Source organism: Schistocerca nitens, chromosome 9 (genome assembly GCF_023898315.1).
Source record: "Schistocerca nitens isolate TAMUIC-IGC-003100 chromosome 9, iqSchNite1.1, whole genome shotgun sequence".
Classification (NCBI taxonomy): Eukaryota; Metazoa; Arthropoda; class Insecta; order Orthoptera; family Acrididae; genus Schistocerca; species Schistocerca nitens.
In genome coordinates this window covers 102218115-102236250 of record NC_064622.1, presented here as the reverse complement: position 1 = coordinate 102236250, position 18136 = coordinate 102218115, and the positions used below count along the sequence as shown (strand labels likewise).

Sequence of the window (18136 nt, the reverse complement as noted above, 5' to 3'; positions counted from 1 at the left end):
TAGGTATCCGAGTAATGAGGGAATTAGTATATTTCATCAAAATATACAAGGTATTAGGGATAAAGTTAGTGAACTGCTTATAGATGTTGACTCTGAAATTATTGGTATATCTGAACACTTCTTAAATAAGGAGATAATTCAGAGGCTTCCTTTACCAGGATACAGGTTGGCTGGCTGCTTTTCGAGGAGCTCTTTGCGGTGTGGGGGAGTAGCCATGTATGTGAAAAACGGCATCGCATTTGAGTCAATTGATGTTTCAAAGTACTGCACTGAAAAGGTGTTTGAATGTTGTGCAGGTGTGGTTAAATTTAACGGAGTTAAACTTGTAACTGTTGTTATTTATAGATCCCCAGACTCCGATTTCACAGCATTTTTGCTAAAGCTAGAGGAGGTTCTTGGTTCACTTTATAGGAAATACAAAAAGTTAGTTATATGTGGTGACTTCAATATTAATTGTATAAGTGATTGTGCAAGGAAGAGGATGCTGGTAGACCTCTTTAATTCATATAATCTTATGCAAACCGTATTCTTTCCAACGAGAGTGCAAGGGAACAGTAGAACAACCATAGACAACATTTTTGTTCATTCCTCATTACTAGAAGGGCATTCTGTTAGAAAAAAGGTGAATGGCCTTTCAGATCATGATGCGCAAATTTTAACTTTAAAAGATTTTTATGCTGCAACTTGTGTTAAATATAGTCATCAGCTGTTCAGGAAAGCTGATCCGGTTGCTGTAGAGACCTTTGTAAACCTTATAAAGGAACAAGAGTGGCAAGATGTTTATAGCGCTGAGACAGTAAACGATAAATATAATGCTTTTCTAAAGACCTTTCTCATGCTCTTTGAAAGTTGCTTTCCGTTACAACGTTTAAAACAGGGTACTAGCACAAACAGGCAGCCTGGGTGGCTGACTAGAGGGATAAGAATATCTTGTAGAACAAAGTGGCAATTATATCAAAACGTTAGAAACAGTCAAAATCTAAATGCAGCAGCCCATTACAAACAGTATTGTAAGGTGCTTAAAAATGTTATTAGGAAGGCAAAAAGTATGTGGTATGCAGATAGAATAGCTAAGTCTCAGGATAAAATTAAAACCATATGGTCAGTCGTAAAGGAAGTTGCTGGTCTGCAGAGACAGGTCGAGGATATAGAATCAGTGCGTAGTGGGAATGTCCGTGTTACTGATAAGTCGCATATATGTACAGTATTTAATAATCACTTTCTGAATATAGCAGGTGAACTAAATAGAAACCTACTTCCAACAGGGAATCATATAGCGCTCTTAGAAAAAAGTGTTCCGAGACTGTTACCTGAAATGCTCCTCCATGATACTGACAAGAGGGAGATTGAGTTAATAATTAAATCACTAAAGACCAAGAACTCTCATGGATATGACGGGGTATCTAGCAGAATACTGAAGTATTGTTCTATGTATGTTAGCCCAGTACTTAGCCATATCTGTATCTTTTCCTTTAAGAGTGGTCGGTTTCCTGATCGATTAAAATACTCGGTAGTGAAGCCACTTTATAAAAAGGGAGACATTGATAATGTTGACAATTTTAGACCTATTTCTATGCCATCGGTGTTTGCTAAAGTTATCGAGAAGGTTGTATATACAAGGTTACTGGAGCATTTAAATTCACATAATTTGCTGTCAAATGTTCAGTTTGGTTTTAGAAATGGTTTAACAACTGAAAATGCTATATTCTCTTTTCTCTGTGAGGTTTTCGACGGATTAAATAAAAGGTTGCGAACGCTAGGTGTTTTCTTTGATTTAACGAAGGCTTTTGACTGTGTTGACCACAAAATATTACTGCAGAAGTTGGACCATTATGGAGTAAGGGGAGTAGCTTACAATTGGTTCGCCTCTTACTTTAAGAACAGAAAGCAGAGGGTAATTCTCCGCAATATTGAGAGTGGTAGTGATGTTCAGTCCCAATGGGGCACTGTTAAGTGGGGCGTTCCCCAAGGGTCGGTGCTGGGGCCACTGCTGTTTATTATTTATATAAATGATATGCCTTCTAGTATTACAGGTGATTCAAAAATATTTCTGTTTGCTGATGACACCAGCTTGATAGTGAAGGATCTTGTGTGTAATATTGAATCAGTAACAAATAATTTAGTTCATGAAATAAGTTCGTGGCTTGTGGAAAATAATTTGATGCTAAATCACAGTAAGACTCAGTTTTTACAGTTTCTAACTCACAATTCAACAATAACTGACATTTTAATCAGACAGAATGGGCATGTTATAAGCGAGACGGAACAGTTCAAGTTCCTAGGCGTACGGATAGATAGTAAGCTGTTGTGGAAAGCCCATGTTCAGGATCTTGTTCAGAAACTAAATGCTGCTTTATTTACCATTAGAACAGTATCTGAAATAAGTGACACTTCAACACGAAAAGTAGTCTACTTCGCATATTTTCATACGCTTATGTCGTATGGTATTATTTTTTGGGGTAATTCTTCTGATTCAAAAAGGGTATTTTTGGCTCAAAAACGGGCTGTTCGAGCTATATGTGGTGTAAGTTCGAGAACCTCTTGTCGACCCCTATTCAAAAATCTGGGAATTCTGACATTGCCCTCACAGTATATATTTTCTTTAATGTCGTTTGTTGTTAGCAATATTAGCCTATTCCCAAGAGTTAGCAGCTTTCACTCAGTTAATACTAGGCAGAAATCAAATCTGCATGTAGAATGCAGTTCCTTGACTCTTGTGCAGAAAGGAGTGCAGTATTCTGCTGCATCCATTTTCAATAAGCTACCACAAGAACTCAAAAATCTTAGCAGTAGCCCAAACTCTTTTAAGTCTAAACTGAAGAGTTTCCTCATGGCTCACTCCTTCTATTCTGTCGAGGAGCTCCTGGAAGAGCTAAAAAATTAAGCAAATTCCAGTGTTACATTGTTGATTGTCTTCATTTAAACTTAAGACTTGTCACCTGAATATGTTTTTTTTTTTCTATATTTCATTTTATCTGTTTCTAATATCGTGTTATAATTTCATGTATTGACTCGTTCCATGACCATGGAGATTTCTCCTTAATTTGGTCCCACGGAACAATAAATAAATAAATAAAAATAAAAAGAAGCTTGCTCAGGATAGAGTAGCATGGAGAGCTGCATCAAACCAGTCTCAGGACTGAAGACAACAACAACAACAAGTATTTAGTTGCACTGACAGCCTTTAGATTTGTGTGATTTATCGGTTGACAAAAATTTAGCGGATACCTTTGCGTACTCATGAGGATGCCTTCACACTTTTCATTATGAAGAATAAATAAATGATCTAACAGGGCTGCTCAGATCAGGAACACCCTAGGCAAACCCCAGACATTGTTCCTGTTTTACTCGTTCACTTTCTACGCACTGTGACGTTTCTGACAGGAAATCACGAATCCAGTCACACAACTGAGACGATACTCCACAGGCACGCAGTTTAATTCGAAGTCGCTTCTGACGAACGGTGTCAAAATATGCAATCAATTTGACGTCCTCTGTTAATAACACTGATTACTTCGTGAGAATAAAGAGCTAATTGTTTTCAACAAGAACGGTATTATCTGCATTCTTGGGTACTGGTGTGACCTGTGCAGCTTTCCAGTCTTTGGGTACGGGTCTTTCTACCTGCGAGCGGTTGTATATGATTGCTAACTATGGTGCTATTTTATCATCAGCATACTCTGAAACGAACTTGAATTGTATACAATCTGGACCGGAGACCTTGCGTTTATTATGTGTTTTAAGGTGCCTCAGTACACCGAAAATGTCTCCTAAATTACTCATGTTGGCCGTTGTTCTTCATTCGAATTCTGGAATATTTACTTCGTCTTCTTTTGCGACTAGGAACCACCCAGGCATTTGCCTGAAGTGATTTAGGGAAGCAACGGAACACCTAAATCAGGGTGCCCGGATGGCCAAAGTACACTACTGGCCATTAAAATCGCTACACCACGAAGGTGACGTGCTACAGATGCGAAATTTAACCGACAGGAAGAAGATGCTGTGATATGCAAATAATTAGCTTTTCAGAGCATTCAATCAAGATTGGCGCCGGTGGCGGCACCTCCAACGTGCTGACGTGGGTAACGTTTCCAACGGATTTCTCATACACAAACAGCAGTTGACCGGCGTTGCCTGGTGAAACGTTGTTGTGATGCCTCGTGTAAGGAGGAGAAATGCGTACCATCACGTTTCCGACTTTGATAAAGGTCGGATTGTAGCCTATCGCGATTGCGGTTTATCGTATCGCGACATTGCTGCTCGCGTTGTTCGAGATCCAATGACTGTTAGCAGAATATGGAATCGGTGGGTTCAGGAGGGTAATATAGAACGCCGTGCTGGATCCCAACGGCCTCGTATCACTAGCAGTCGAGATGACAGCCATGTTATCCGCATGGCTGTAAGGGATCGTGCAGCCACGTCTCGATCCCTGAGTCAACAGATGGGGACGTTTGCTAGACAACAACCATCTGCACGAACAGTTCGACGACGTTTGCAGCAGCATGGACTATCAGCTCGGAGATCACGGCTGCGGTTACCCTTGACGCTGCATCACAGACAGGAGCGCCTGCGATGGTGTACTCAACAACGAACCTGGGTGCACGAATGGCGAAACGTCATTTTTTCCGATGAATGCAGGTTCTGTTTACAGCATCATGATGGTCGCACCCGTGTTTGGCGACATCGCTGTGAACGCACATTGGAAGCGTTTATTCGTCATCGCCATACTGACATATCACCCGGTGTGATGGTATGGGGTGCCATTGGTTACACGTCTCGGTCACCTCTTGTTCGCATTGACGGCACTTTGAACAGTGGACGCTACATTTCAGATGTGCTATGACCCGTGGCTCTGCCCTTCATTCGATCCCTGCGAAACCTTACATTTCAGCAGGATAATGCACGACCGCATGTTGCGGGTCCTGTACGGGCCTTTGTGGATACAGAAAATGTTCGACTGCTGCCCTGGCCAGCACATTCTCCAGATCTCTCACCAATTGAAAACGTCTGGTCAATGGTGGCCGAGCAACTGGCTCCTCACAATAGGCCAGTCACTACTCTTAATGAACTGTGGTATCGTGTTGAAGCTGCATGGGCAGCTGTACCTGTGCACGCCATCCAAGCTCTATTTGAATTAATGCCCAGGCGTATCAAGGCCGTTATTACGGCCATAGGTGATTGTTCTGGGTTTTGATTTCTCTGTATCTATGCACCCAAACTGCGTGAAAATGTAATCACATGTCAGTTCTAGTATAATATATTTGTCCAATGAATACCCGTTTATCATCTGCATTTCTTCTTGGTGTAGCAATTTTAATGGACAGTAGAGTACTTTCAGTTTTAAACGGAGCTGTTGCTCAGCAACCGCATACTAGTTTCAACACATGATTATACAACCAACCGATTGCAGTAAGTGTCAGGTACAATGAGCTTCGTTTCGGCACCTACTAAGGGTGTCGTCATCAGAATGAAATTTTGATAAATCGTAAAATTACAGTGCTAAAAGTTTTAGTTCACTTTTGAATTGAGCATAGCTGCTCTAAATTCTGACCATTGCTTTTTTTTAGCAACGTAATTTTGCGATTTATATAAATTTCACGTTGAAGAAGACACCCGTATCAGGTGTCGAAACCTATAGTCACTAATCAAACAGTTATTTGGAACTAATTGGCTGTATAATCCTATTTTGTTCCCAGAAGGAACTAAAACATGAGTTTCCACCTCAGAAGCGGTATTTTGCATACACTCAATCAAAGTAGACCGTAGTCCCGAAGTGAAACTGTTTCAGTCGACGCACGCCACGGCAGCTCGGCTAGGTAGGCTCTGTCGTCTCCGCCTCAGGTGACACGTCCCTTTCTTCTGCGGCCCTCCCGGGTGGACTTTGACCAGGACGGGGGACACTTGGCACCCACACCAGCTGGTCGCCACACGCCCGCCCCGGATTCCGCCTCTCGCCTCCTAATTATAGCCGTAGTTGTAGTTTTCGCGGGCCGGACCCTCCGCCGCTGCGCCCAGTCGCACAGCCGGCGGCCTTAGGCGACACACCTGCACGCCAGCGGTCTGGCACCCGCTGCAGGAAGCGAGGCGCGCTTCTCTGTAAGTCGAACCAACTGGCAGTAGTCGTAGCAGCGAGGGCAATTAGCGGTACGGGGTCGTCCACCTCACACACGCAGCCGACACTAACAGTAGATCCCGTGTCCACAGCCAGCCCCGAGTAAAGGACAGCGAGAATTCTTTCACTGTCGATTAAATCCTCTGTTATCAGCCGAGTGGCAGCGTCATCTTGAGGCAACGTTTCAACCACTTTCCTAACGCTCATCTTCACGGGAAGTTCGCCTGGTGATAACTGGTTTCATCTACATCTGTAGCATACTTCGCAAGCCGCCTAATGCTTCTCTGTAAGTCGAACCAACTGGCAATAGTCGTAGCAGCGAGGGCAATTAGCTGTACGGGGTCGTCCACCTCACACACGCCGCCGACACTAACAGCAGACACTGGACTCGCATTCGGGAGGACGACGGTTCAATCCCGCGTCCGGCCATCCTGATTTAGGTTTTCCGTGATTTCCCTAAATCACTCCAGGCAAATGCCGGAATGGTTCCTCTAAAAGGGCACGGCCGACTTCCTTCCCCCTCCTTCCCTAATCCGATGAGACCGATGACCACGCTGTCTGGTCTCCTTCCCCAAAACCAACCAACCAACCAACTAACAGCAGATCCCGTGTCCACAGCCACCCCCGAGTAAAGGACAGCGAGAATTCTTTCACTGTCGATTAAATCCTCTGTTATCAGCCAAGTGGCAGCGTCATCTTCAGGCTAAGTTTCAACCACTTTCCTAACGCTCATCTTCACGAGAAGTTCGCCTGGTGATAACTGGTTTCATCTACATCTACAGCAAACTCCGCAAGCCACCTAATGCTTTGTGACGGAGGGTACAGTTTGTATGACTAACTGAGCCCTCCAACCATGTTCCACTTGCGCGAATAGCGCCTGAGAAGAATGATTGTCGGTAAGCCTATGTATTGCTCTAATTTCTTGAATTTTCTCCCCATGGTCATTACGCGAGGGGGAAGTAATATGTTGCCAGACTCTTCCCGGAAAGTGCTCTCTCGAAATTTCAATAGTAACTCTCTCCGCGATGCACAACGCCTCTCTTGTAACGTCTGCAGTGGAGCTTGTCGAGCATCTTCGTAACGCTGCCCGAATTCACTGGAAACATCTAAGGCAAATTATTAAGAAACCTATGAAATGAATGAGCAGAATCCACTATAATCTTAATACCTAGCGGACAAATGTTCCGCCAGACCTTAGCCATGTAACACTTGAAGCCAATGTACCGGATGATCAAAAAGTCAGTGTAAATTTGAAAACTGAATAAATCACGGAATAATGTAGATAGAGAGGTACTAATTGTCAATCATGCTTGGAATGACATGGGGTTTTATTAGAACAAAAAAAAATACAAAAGTTCAAAAAATGTTCGACAGATGGCGCTTCATCTGATCAGAATAGCAATAATTAGCAGAACAAAGTAAGACAAAGCAAAGATGATGTTCTTTACAGGAAATGATCAATATGTCCACCATCATTCCTCAACAATAGCTGTAGTCAAGGAATAATGTTGTGAACAGCACTGTAAAGCATGTCTGGAGTTATACTGGGGCATTGGCGTCGGATGTTGTCTTTCAGCATCCCTAGAGATGTCGGTCGATCACGATACACTTGCGACTTCAGGTAACCCCAAAGCCAATGATCGCACGGACTGAGGTCTGAAGACGTGGAGGCCTAGCATGACGAAAGTGGCGGCTGAGCACACGATCATCACCAAACGACGCGCGCAAGAGATCTATCACGCGTCTAGCAATATGGGGTGGAGCGCCATCCTGCATAAACATCGTACGTTCCAGCAGGTGTTTATCAGCCAGGCTGGGGATGATGCGATTCTGTAACATATCGGCGTATCTCTCACCCGTCACGGTAGCAGTTACAAAAGCAGAAACACGTATTTCCTAGAAGAAAAAAGGCCCGATAACAGTAGATGTGATAAATCCAACCCATACCGTGACTTTCTCGTCATGCAATGGAGTTTCCACGACAGTTCTAGGATTTTCGGTAGCTCAAATTCTGCAGTTGTGGGCGTTGACAGACCCTCGGAGCGTGAAATGAGCTTCGTCGGTCCACAACACGTTACTCAACCAATCGTCATCTTCCGCCATCTTTTGAAACGCCCACACCGCAAATGCCCACCGCTTCACTAAATCGCCGTGTAACAGTTCATGATGCCGATGGATTTTGTACCGATAGCATCGGAGGGTACGCCTCAGTGCCAACCAAACAGTAGTGTATGGAATGCCGGTGCGACGTGCGACTGCACGAGTGCTGACTTCCCCGTGCATAGACGAACCCGCTACAGTCTCCATTTCTTCCTGAACTGTCTCAGCAGCATTACGCCTTGTGCTCGGTCGGTCACTACGGGGTATATCGTCTAAACAACCCGTGGCTTCTAACTTTGAAATCATTCTTGCCACAGCTGCATTTGTCAACGGACGTTTACCCGTTCGAATCCCCTTCCTATGGTGATAGGATCGTAACGCTGAACTAGCACATTGCCCATGAATCTTAGTCTGGCGTATGCTTTTCCCACTGCCCGTTTTATGTGGTCATTCCACTCAGCGTCGCATCGAATAGTTACTCAAATGGTTGAAATGGCTCTAAGCACTATGGGACTTAACATCTGAGGTCATCAGTGCCGTAAACTTAGAACTACTTAAACTTAACTAACCTAAGGACATCACACACGTCCATGCCCGAGGCAGGATTCGAGCCTGCGACCGTAGCAGCAGTGCGGTTCCGGACTGAAGCGCCTAGAAGCGCTCGGTCACAGCGGCCGGCGAATAGTTACTCCCAGATATTTTACAGCGTATAGTGTTTACTCCCATATATTTTTTGGCAGATACTGTTTCCAACGAAGCGTCACCAATAGTGTAGCTATACAGTAGTGGATTTCTTTTCCTGTGTATCCGCAATATGTTACATTTATTTACGTTCATGGTCAACTCCTGGGGCCTGTACCATTCATTGATTCTCTGGAGGTCATTCTGCAAATCGTTACTATCGTCTGACGTTGTTGCTTTGTTACAGACAACAGCATCATCTGCGAACTGCCTTAGAGAGCATCCGACGCTTTCTACTAGATCGTTTACATATACTGTAAACAGCAACGGTCCTACCGCATTTGCTTTAGGTACAACGGAAATTACCTTCACATCTGTCTGCTTTGTTCCGTTAAGAGCGACGTGTTGAGTTCTGTCTGCAAGGAAGTCTTGAATCCATTCGCAAATCTACTCGATAAGCTCGAATTTTTTTCAATAAAGAGCAGTACGGGAGGGTGTCAAATGCCTTCTTGAAGCCAAGGAACACGGCATCAACCTGAGCGCCATTGCCTACGGCACTGCGGTTCTCATGGAGGAACAGTGCGAGCTGGGTTTCGCAGGATCTCTGTTTGCGGAATCCATGTTGATTTTTATAGAGCGGATTTGTTCAAATCAAATGGTTCAAATGGCTCTGAGCACTATGCGACTTAACGTCTGAGGTCATTAGTCGCCTAGAACTTAGAACTAAATAAACCTAACTAACCTAAGGACATCACACACATCCATGCCCGAGGCAGGATTCGAACCTGCGACCGTAGCGGTCACGCGGTTCCAGACTGAAGCGCCTTTAACCGCACGGCCACACCGGCCGGCGCGGATTGGTTCAAATGGTTCAAATGGCTCTGAGCACTATGGGACTTAACATCTGTGGTCATCAGTCCCCTAGAACTTAGACCTACTTAAACCTAACTAACCTAAGGACATCACACACATCCATGCCCGAGGCAGGATTCGAACCTGCAACCGTAGCAGTCGCGCGGTTCCGGACTGAGCGCCTAGAACCGCTAGACCACCGCGGCCGGCTATAGAGCGGATTGTCATGTTCCAAAATCGTCATAATTTTCGAGCATATGACATGTTCCATAATTCTACAACAAATTTACGTCAACGATATAGGCCTATAATTGTGTGCATGTGTCCTACGGCCCTTCTTAAAAACGGGAATGATTTGCGCTTTCTTCCAGTCAGTAGGTACCCTTCGTTGCTCAAGCGATCTACGATCTACGATTGCTGGAAGGGGAGCAAGTTTTTTCGCACAATCTTTGTAGGATCTTATAGGTATCTCATCCGGTCCTGACGCCTTTCCACTACTAAGCGACTGTAGATGTTTTTCTATTCCGCGATCTGTTGTCTCAGTATCAGGCATTTTGACGTTCGTACGACCATTGAAAGGAGGGACCGTGTCACGTACTTCTGCGGTGAAACGATTTTGGAAGACCGAATCCAATATTTCGGCCCTCTCTCTTTTTCCGGTTCGGTGCTTCGAGACGAACTGGCATCTGCTATTAACCAGAAAGTTTCAGCAGTGAAAATTTGTCGTGAAAGACTGTATTCTCTTGTTGTTGTGGTCTTTGGTCCGAAGACTGGTTTGATGACCACAACGAGAAAATCAGAGAATTTTATCTAGTACCGAGTTTCACAGACGTTCTTGCCACTCTCACAATACGCGTTTGGAACAGGGGAGTGGGGAGAAGACAGTGGTACCATAAGATGGGAGCAGAGTACGAAAGTAGATACAGCCCTCCGAGCTGCTCTGTCGCGTGCAATCCTGTTCATCTCTGCATAGCTCTTAGAACCTACATCCGCCGGAAACCCCTCTGCGTAATCAAGCCTGTGCCTTCACACGTCGCTCCATTACACAATGCTGGGAGATTTAAAATTCCCTCCAAGTGTTTTCGGCATTTCGTGACACCGTAATCTCGGCGCCTCCAAATTCGTCGTGTTGATGCGTGGCGTGTTTATAGTATGTATTATCCTCAGCTCGTTTACGTGCCTCCCTATTTTGTGGAATACATAAAACTTCTTTTTTGAACGTCCTTTTCTTTGACCCCGTTTCTCTCTCGCCAGCAGATTGTTGCATCATATTTACCATCTTATCATACGTCCTGTTAGTCTAATTCTATCATCAGACTTAACTTGTTTTTCTTTCTTTTGTTATTCTTCGCACATCTTCATCTTGGTTACTTCCTGCTCATGATACCGTGCATCGCCAATTGTGTACACATCTGTGGAATTCAAGTGGGTGGACGTAATCTGCCAGGATGGAGTACGGTTCGTGCAGATTGATTTGCTTGTGCGAAGTCTGCCTTTAAAATGTTTAAATCGTATCCCGTTTTTCCGTGTTTTAACTATTTCCAACATTAGTTTTCCAAGTACAAGTTATAGGCGTTCGAGACATTTGCGGGGGACGACTATAGGTTATGAGAGACAGTTGCAGATTAAAACTGTGCCTCGGGCAGCGACTTCAGTCGCGGCCACGTCTTTCGTTGTAAGCCAGGTTAGTGGTCCAGCCCCGTCCCACTGGCTGTCTCGAATGTCCTCCGTTGTACTCTCATTACCTCCAGTACTACTACTTCAGCAAGACGTGCAGGAAAATCTTTTGCTAATCTGTATAGCACGAGAGACATGGTTGAAAGATGCGAGGCAGTGGGTGAGGATGTGAAGTGTTGCGTGGATCGTCCAGCCGGCAATGGCGTAGTAGTCCTACGTTAGAAATCTGTTTCGTGTTGGATGTGTTTTTAACCAGGTTTTGAAATACAAGTCCACGCGTATTGCGTCGTCCTACGATGCTTTTAACTCGTACCCTTCGCTACTATGGATATTGACAGGAACACAAGTACTATGGGGGAGTGTCTCAGACCGCCTTTTTATTTTTATGTATAAAACCACTGTTTTGGTGAAAATATATTTTCATAACTTCCTGTTGTTCGTTATACTTCCTGGGAACATCCTCTATGGAAATATGCATTTTTTAACAATGCATAATTTAAAACACTTTGAAAACTAAAACACAACAAAATTTGCAGTTTATTTTTATTTTATGTGTTACTAAAATAACAGTACATAGTTACCTCTCTACTCACAGATTATCATCAGGGAGATAGTATTACAGATTCGCAACATAACTGTATGGAAAAGCACATTTCAATTATTAAGAATTGTGTTTGGAATCAGCTTTGATTTTACTCACCATCTGAGGCCCTGAATCAAATTTTGATTGCTTTCAGCCTGAATGCATTTCACGCAGACCCCTCCTACAATTCTCTGCCCAAATTGTAACGCCACACTGTTGACATGGATATCGTTTTTTCCCACTTCAAACAAGGATAACAAAAGGCTCAGGTTTTTCTTTTTTCAAAACATTATTTCCGTATTTGAGGCACACATCTCCAAAACAGCAAGTTTCCTTATTTGAGGCACACATCTCCAAAACAGCAAGTTTCCTCCGAGATTTTTCAGAATCTGTTGCAGTCCAGGCAGCTGCAGAAGCAGTGTTGAGTTATCCTGTTCTTACGTTAGCGGTTTCTCTTTTCTCCACCGAATGCATCTTTCTGTTCTTACCGACGAAGTACGTTTATTTATTGTCATCACTATCACATCTTCATCAGATTCAGTTTCCTTCTCCAGATTAGTATCGTGATCACTAAATACTCGAAATCACGGTCATTACCACTGTCATCAAAGTCTTCATTTGAGAATTCACTGAGGCATTCTTGAACACCCACATCCGTCTCGCATTAGAAAAAGTTGCATAGAAGGTCTAGCTTTTCTCACCACGGAGAAACGGTAACGTTCAACAAAAACACGACACGCAAACACTATGGTCTGTGACACGTCTCAATGCCCAAAAATAAGTAACAAATTGCAACAACGACGCCACATTTGTGGCACATGTAGCTTGTCATCCAATAGGAAGATAGAAGAGTCTACTTCACCCCACAGGGTTGTGCGTAATATCACGAGACAAAAACCTGCAGCGGTCTGAGAGACAATCCATAGTAGTTATGGGTTAAGATAATATCTTAGTATAAAGTGTTAATTTCGACAATGCGTCCAATTTGTGGCGCTGGCTCAACGTCTTAAAACATGTAGTCTTATAGCAAACCGTACACAATGTATCTGTTGTACCGTTACTCAGAAGTTACAATACTGAATAATATGGCGAAGCTGTTTTAAGCGCGTAGTCTGCAGCGTACTCTCACTTAATTAAAAACTGCTGCTTGTTCAGTTCATTCTGGTATCGACTGTGATAAATATGTTCCTGTTGACATACTGCAGTTGCATTGTTTCACAGAAGGTAAATTTCCTTTTTCCTCTCCCAAAGACGTTCTATGAGCCATTGATCTGACGTTGAATGTTTTTTATTCCAGTCTTTGATCACAATACCAATTCTTTTGACGATTACCGGTTTCAGTCAGTAATGACTATCCTCAGATCTTTTCTACACCATGTCCTAAAGTGATAAGGCCGTAATGGCATCGTCAAAACATGTAAATATACTCAGCACAGCATCGTCTCGTAGATCTAAAATAAGGTGTAGAATAGGCCACATCGTCAAAAATGCGAAACGGAGAGTAGTGAAAGCTTAAACATTATTTCGTTCCTGCCATAAGCTGTACTTAATCATGTACAAAACAACAAATTTCGACAAAAACAATTCTTTCTTTATTCAGACAAGTTACCCATATTATTATTATCTTTCTTGACAGCGGCTGAAGTAGTGTAAATATGTCGATAAGTGTAACTGCTATACAGCGGATGCTATTAATTTCACACTCTCGTTTTTTTTCAGAATTTAAAAATCTGTGGACACCCAGAACGTATACTCACGAGCCGCCACTGGTTAAAAGTCTGACTGTTGACGCGCAGCTCGGGCGCGATAGTTGCCGGCACTGAATCTGTGTAGCTATAGGTGGCCGGGCTGCATCCATCAGCGGCAGGACAGAGCCGTCTTTGGCGGAGATTACCCACGATCGGCCTATAGCAGTGCTGCCATTTTCTTAAAGCGCTATAAAAGGTTTTATTCAAAGAAGTATCGACAATGATCGCGGATTCGTACAGGAAATTCATTAACTTTGTTCATAAAGTCCGCCATTTATCTAGAGCGCACAGACAGATCGTATCTGTTACTGAGGTGCGCGCATGTCAGATTATCAGACACTGGAGGTGATTATTTCTCTGGCTAGAAACTGCTGCGCAATCGGCGCGTTTGACGTCAGCATTGGGGTGTTTGTCGACGCAACTGGAATGGCTGGAGGTTACGCCAACAAACTCGGGAGAGCGACCGTCCGGTGTAACGACGCGGTGACCGCATCTCCGGTTGTTCCTCTTTTCTTTCAGTTGTTTGTGTGCAGATAAAGCTCAATATTAATATTTTTAACAATGATTTGAGATTAGTTTACAGCACTGTATTTCACGGTACTGAACAGAGACTGGGAAGTGGAGGATGTAACTGTAGATGATAGTATTTATGCAATGGGAGACCGAGCACACGTTACTATCTTGTATGAAATAAAGGACTGCATATACACTGAGGCACTAAAGAAACTGGTACAGACATGCTTATTCAAATACAGAGATATCTAAACAGGCGGAATACGACGCTCCGGTCGGCAACACCTATTTAAGACAAGTGCCTGCAACAATTGTTAGATCGCTTACTGCTGTTACAATGGCAGGTTATTAAGATATGAGTGAGTTTGAACGTGGTGTTATAGCCGGCGCACGAGCGATGGGACACAGCATCTCCGAGGTAGCGATGAAGTGTGGAATTTCCCGTATGACCATTTCACGAGTGTACCGTGAATATCAGAAATCCGGTAAAACATCAAATCTGCGACATCTCTGCCGCACGAGGAAGACCCTGCAAGAACGGGACCAACGACGACTGAATAGACTCGTTCATCGTGACAGAAGTGCAGCCCTCCTGCGAATTGCTGCGGATTACAATGCTAGGTCATCAACAAGTGTCAGTGCGCAAACCATTCAACGAAACATCATCGATATGGGCTTTCGGAGCCGAAGGCCCACTCGTGTACCTTTCATGACTGCACGGCAGAAAGCTTTACGCCTCGCCTGGCCCGTCAACACAGAGATTGGACTGTTGATGACTGGAGACATGTTGTCTGGTCGGACAAGTCTCGTTTCAAACTGTATCGAGCGGATGGACGTGTACGGGTGTGGAGACAACCTCATGAATCCATGGATCCTGCTTGTCAGCAGCGGACTGTTCAAGCTGGAGGAGGCTCTGCAATGGAGTGGTGCATGTGCAGTTGGAGTGATATGAGACCCCTGGTACGTGTAGATACGACTCTGACAGGTGGCACGTACGTAAGCACCCTATCTGATCACCTACATCCATTCATGTCGACTGTGCATTCCGACAGACTTGGTCAATTCCAGCAGGACAATGCGACAACCCACACGTCCAGTATTGCTGAAGAGTGGCTCCAGGAACACTCTTTTGAGTTTAAACATTTCCGCTGATAAGCAGACTCCCAAAGCATGAATATGATTGAGCATTTCTGGGATGCCTTGCAACATGCTGTTCAGAAGAGATCTCCACCCCCTCGTACTCTCACGGTTTTATGGACAGCCCTGCAGGATTCATGGTGTCAGTTCCCACCACCACCACTTCACTTCAGACATTAGTCGAGTCCATGCCACGTCTTGTTGGGCCAGTTCTGCGTGCTCGCGGGGGCCCTACACGATATTAAGCAGACGAACCAGTTTCTTTGGCTCTTCAGTGTATTTGAGTATCTTCATGAGAGAATAAAAGACAAGCACTTGTTGGAAAGGGTACCTTCAATTTCACAATGTTTTGCAGTCCTGTGTTAGTGGGAAGGATTATAACAATGGTTATTACGCATTCATACGAGGTTAGTTATCAGCTTGTTGCTCGCTTGAAATTTTCGAAACTGGGGAAGATTCTAGATCCTTGTTGGGTTACTGCGTCATGTATGACAAACCCGCTTTGAAAAATTAGCGTGATGACTGTGCGCAAGGAGGTGGCCTAATGGTGGTCCTTGTTTTCGAACGCGGCAGCCAATAGGCAAAATAAAAAATATTCAGAGTGTACATTAAAGCAAATATTTTTATCTTTGCGGATTCTGATCCATTAATGAACGTTTCGTAGCTAATCTTTGGAACATATTCGGCCCTTAGTCTCGCGACGCTGCAACAGCTGAGAGTACGGGGAGTGCTGGACGCATTATGGTGAGCGTATAGATAGATAGATACAGCTGAATGCGGCAGACGGAAGTGCGACGCGCGTTAGGGCGGGTAATGCCGCGATTGGCACTCGCACACTACCGGATGGGTTTGTGTCGCGGCGGTGGGCGTCGGCCGCCAGTGACATTGCAGAGTGGCTCCCCGACGCTGCCGGGTGCGGCGACTGCCCGGGGAATCCCCCGGTCTCCAGCGTCCTGTCGCGGTCGCCAGAATCCGCCGCCACGCTTTCGTGCATCCGGCTTTACTGCCCTGGAGTGCCGTCTCTTTTTATTACTGCTGGAGCGGCTCCTGAAGCAGTGCCCTGCGCTGTGCAGCGGAATGCCGTACCATTTGCAAGATGGCGGCGTCATTCTGCGTGAATAAAATTCCGCTCACCACCCTCCGCCCCATTTCGTCAAAGCATTCTTGCAAGGAGGCCTCACGGACTGCTCAGGCCTCTCCTATTTTCTTCTTTCTTGTAGGATTTGAAGGTCAGTGTCCTAACATCAGCTTCCTAAAGATACACACTGTGATAATGATTGAACTACATGAAAAAAACTTAAAATAGTTACGAACTACGCTGTGCACACACTCTATTCAACATGTAAACGTCACTACGGACATTCGGATTTAGATTATGACATTTTCGATATGCCTGCCATCATTGACGATGATGTGCCGCGGACGAATAGCGAAATTCTGCATGACCCGCTGAAGTGTCGGAACATCGATGCTGTCGATCACCTTCCGACTGTCTGTTTCCAGCTCAGCAGTGGTTTTGGGGTTATTGCTGTGCCCCACGAAAAAGGAGTCGGATGTGTTCAGATCCGGAGAATATGGCGGCCAGTCGAGGCCCACGCCAGAGACCTCTGGGTACCCGAAAGTCAGAATGCGCTCCCGAAAGTGCTCCTCCAGGACGCCAGACACTCTTGTGCTTCGATGGGGTCGAGCTCCGATTTGCATGATTCGCATCTTGTCGAAATCAGAGTCACTTTGGACAATGTGGCTGAAATCATTTTCCAAAATCTTCATGTACTGTTCGGTAGTCACTCTGCCACCAAGCAACATCGCACCGATTGTTCTATGGCTGGACATTGCACACCACACAGTCACCCGTTGAGGGTGAAGAGACTTTTCGATCGGGAAATGAGGATTCTCAGTACCACGAATGCGCTGTAACGTGACATTTGACATTTTCACGTGGAAATGGCCGACTAGAACAATGCGTGTGCGCTCGCGCATACTAATTCCCATCATGCCCCGCGGCCAACCGTGCGGTTTGAACGTCCTAAAGGAAACCGTTCAGAAGTTATGACGATTTTATTTCGTGTAGTTAAATAATAGTCTGCCTGTATTTACTTATTTATTGCTTGCTTAGCATGACTAGATCACGTCCATAAGGCGTTCTCCCACATCTGACTAGGAACAACACGTAGCAAACATATTACAAAATATTTTCAACCATAATTATAATATTGTTGTTGTTGATGATGTTGATGTTGTTGATGATGATGATAGTAAAAAGCATTTAGAATTGTACGAAGACATGTTTAGTATTATTAAAAGCGGATTGGATAAAGGAAGAGGAGAAGATAGAAATGACAATAAAAGTGGCTGTGTTAGGAAAGAACAAAATATTAAAAGAGAACTGTGTCGATACGGGGTAAGAAAAAGTTCTGGCGGAGGGGGACTGACGAGAGTGAGCTGTACGGATTGTAGGAGAGGTCGCTATTGTGATAGAAGGTGGACCGTTAGCTGTCTTTTGAAATTTGGAAGGTATTTAGTTTCTCTGATATTTTGAGGAAGATTGTTCCAAAGTTGGGTTCCTGATACGAAAATTATTTAGGAAACATGGCAGTGCTAGGTCATGGTACAGAGGGAATTTTACTTTGCTGAGGACGAGTGTTTCTGTTGTGCTGTGCAGATAGTAGTGTAAGAGTTGAAACAAATAAGAGGGAGTGCAGTGATTGGGAAGATGATCAAACAGAGTACAAT

At 44.4% G+C, this 18136-nt stretch overlaps 1 protein-coding gene across 4 annotated transcripts in view; it reads left to right on the top strand.

Moving 5' to 3' along the window:
• Window positions 1-18136, top strand: part of LOC126204398 (TBC1 domain family member 4) — a 914874-nt gene that overhangs the window by 720658 nt on the left and 176080 nt on the right. The window contains exon 1 of one of the 4 annotated variants that reach the window (XM_049938774.1): window positions 6078-6096. The exons of the other annotated variants lie outside the window; for them this stretch is intronic. The gene's annotated coding sequence lies outside the window, so the exon portion shown is untranslated. Of the gene's footprint in view, window positions 1-6077; window positions 6097-18136 lie in introns of those variants that run through there. 4 annotated transcript variants of the gene reach the window in all.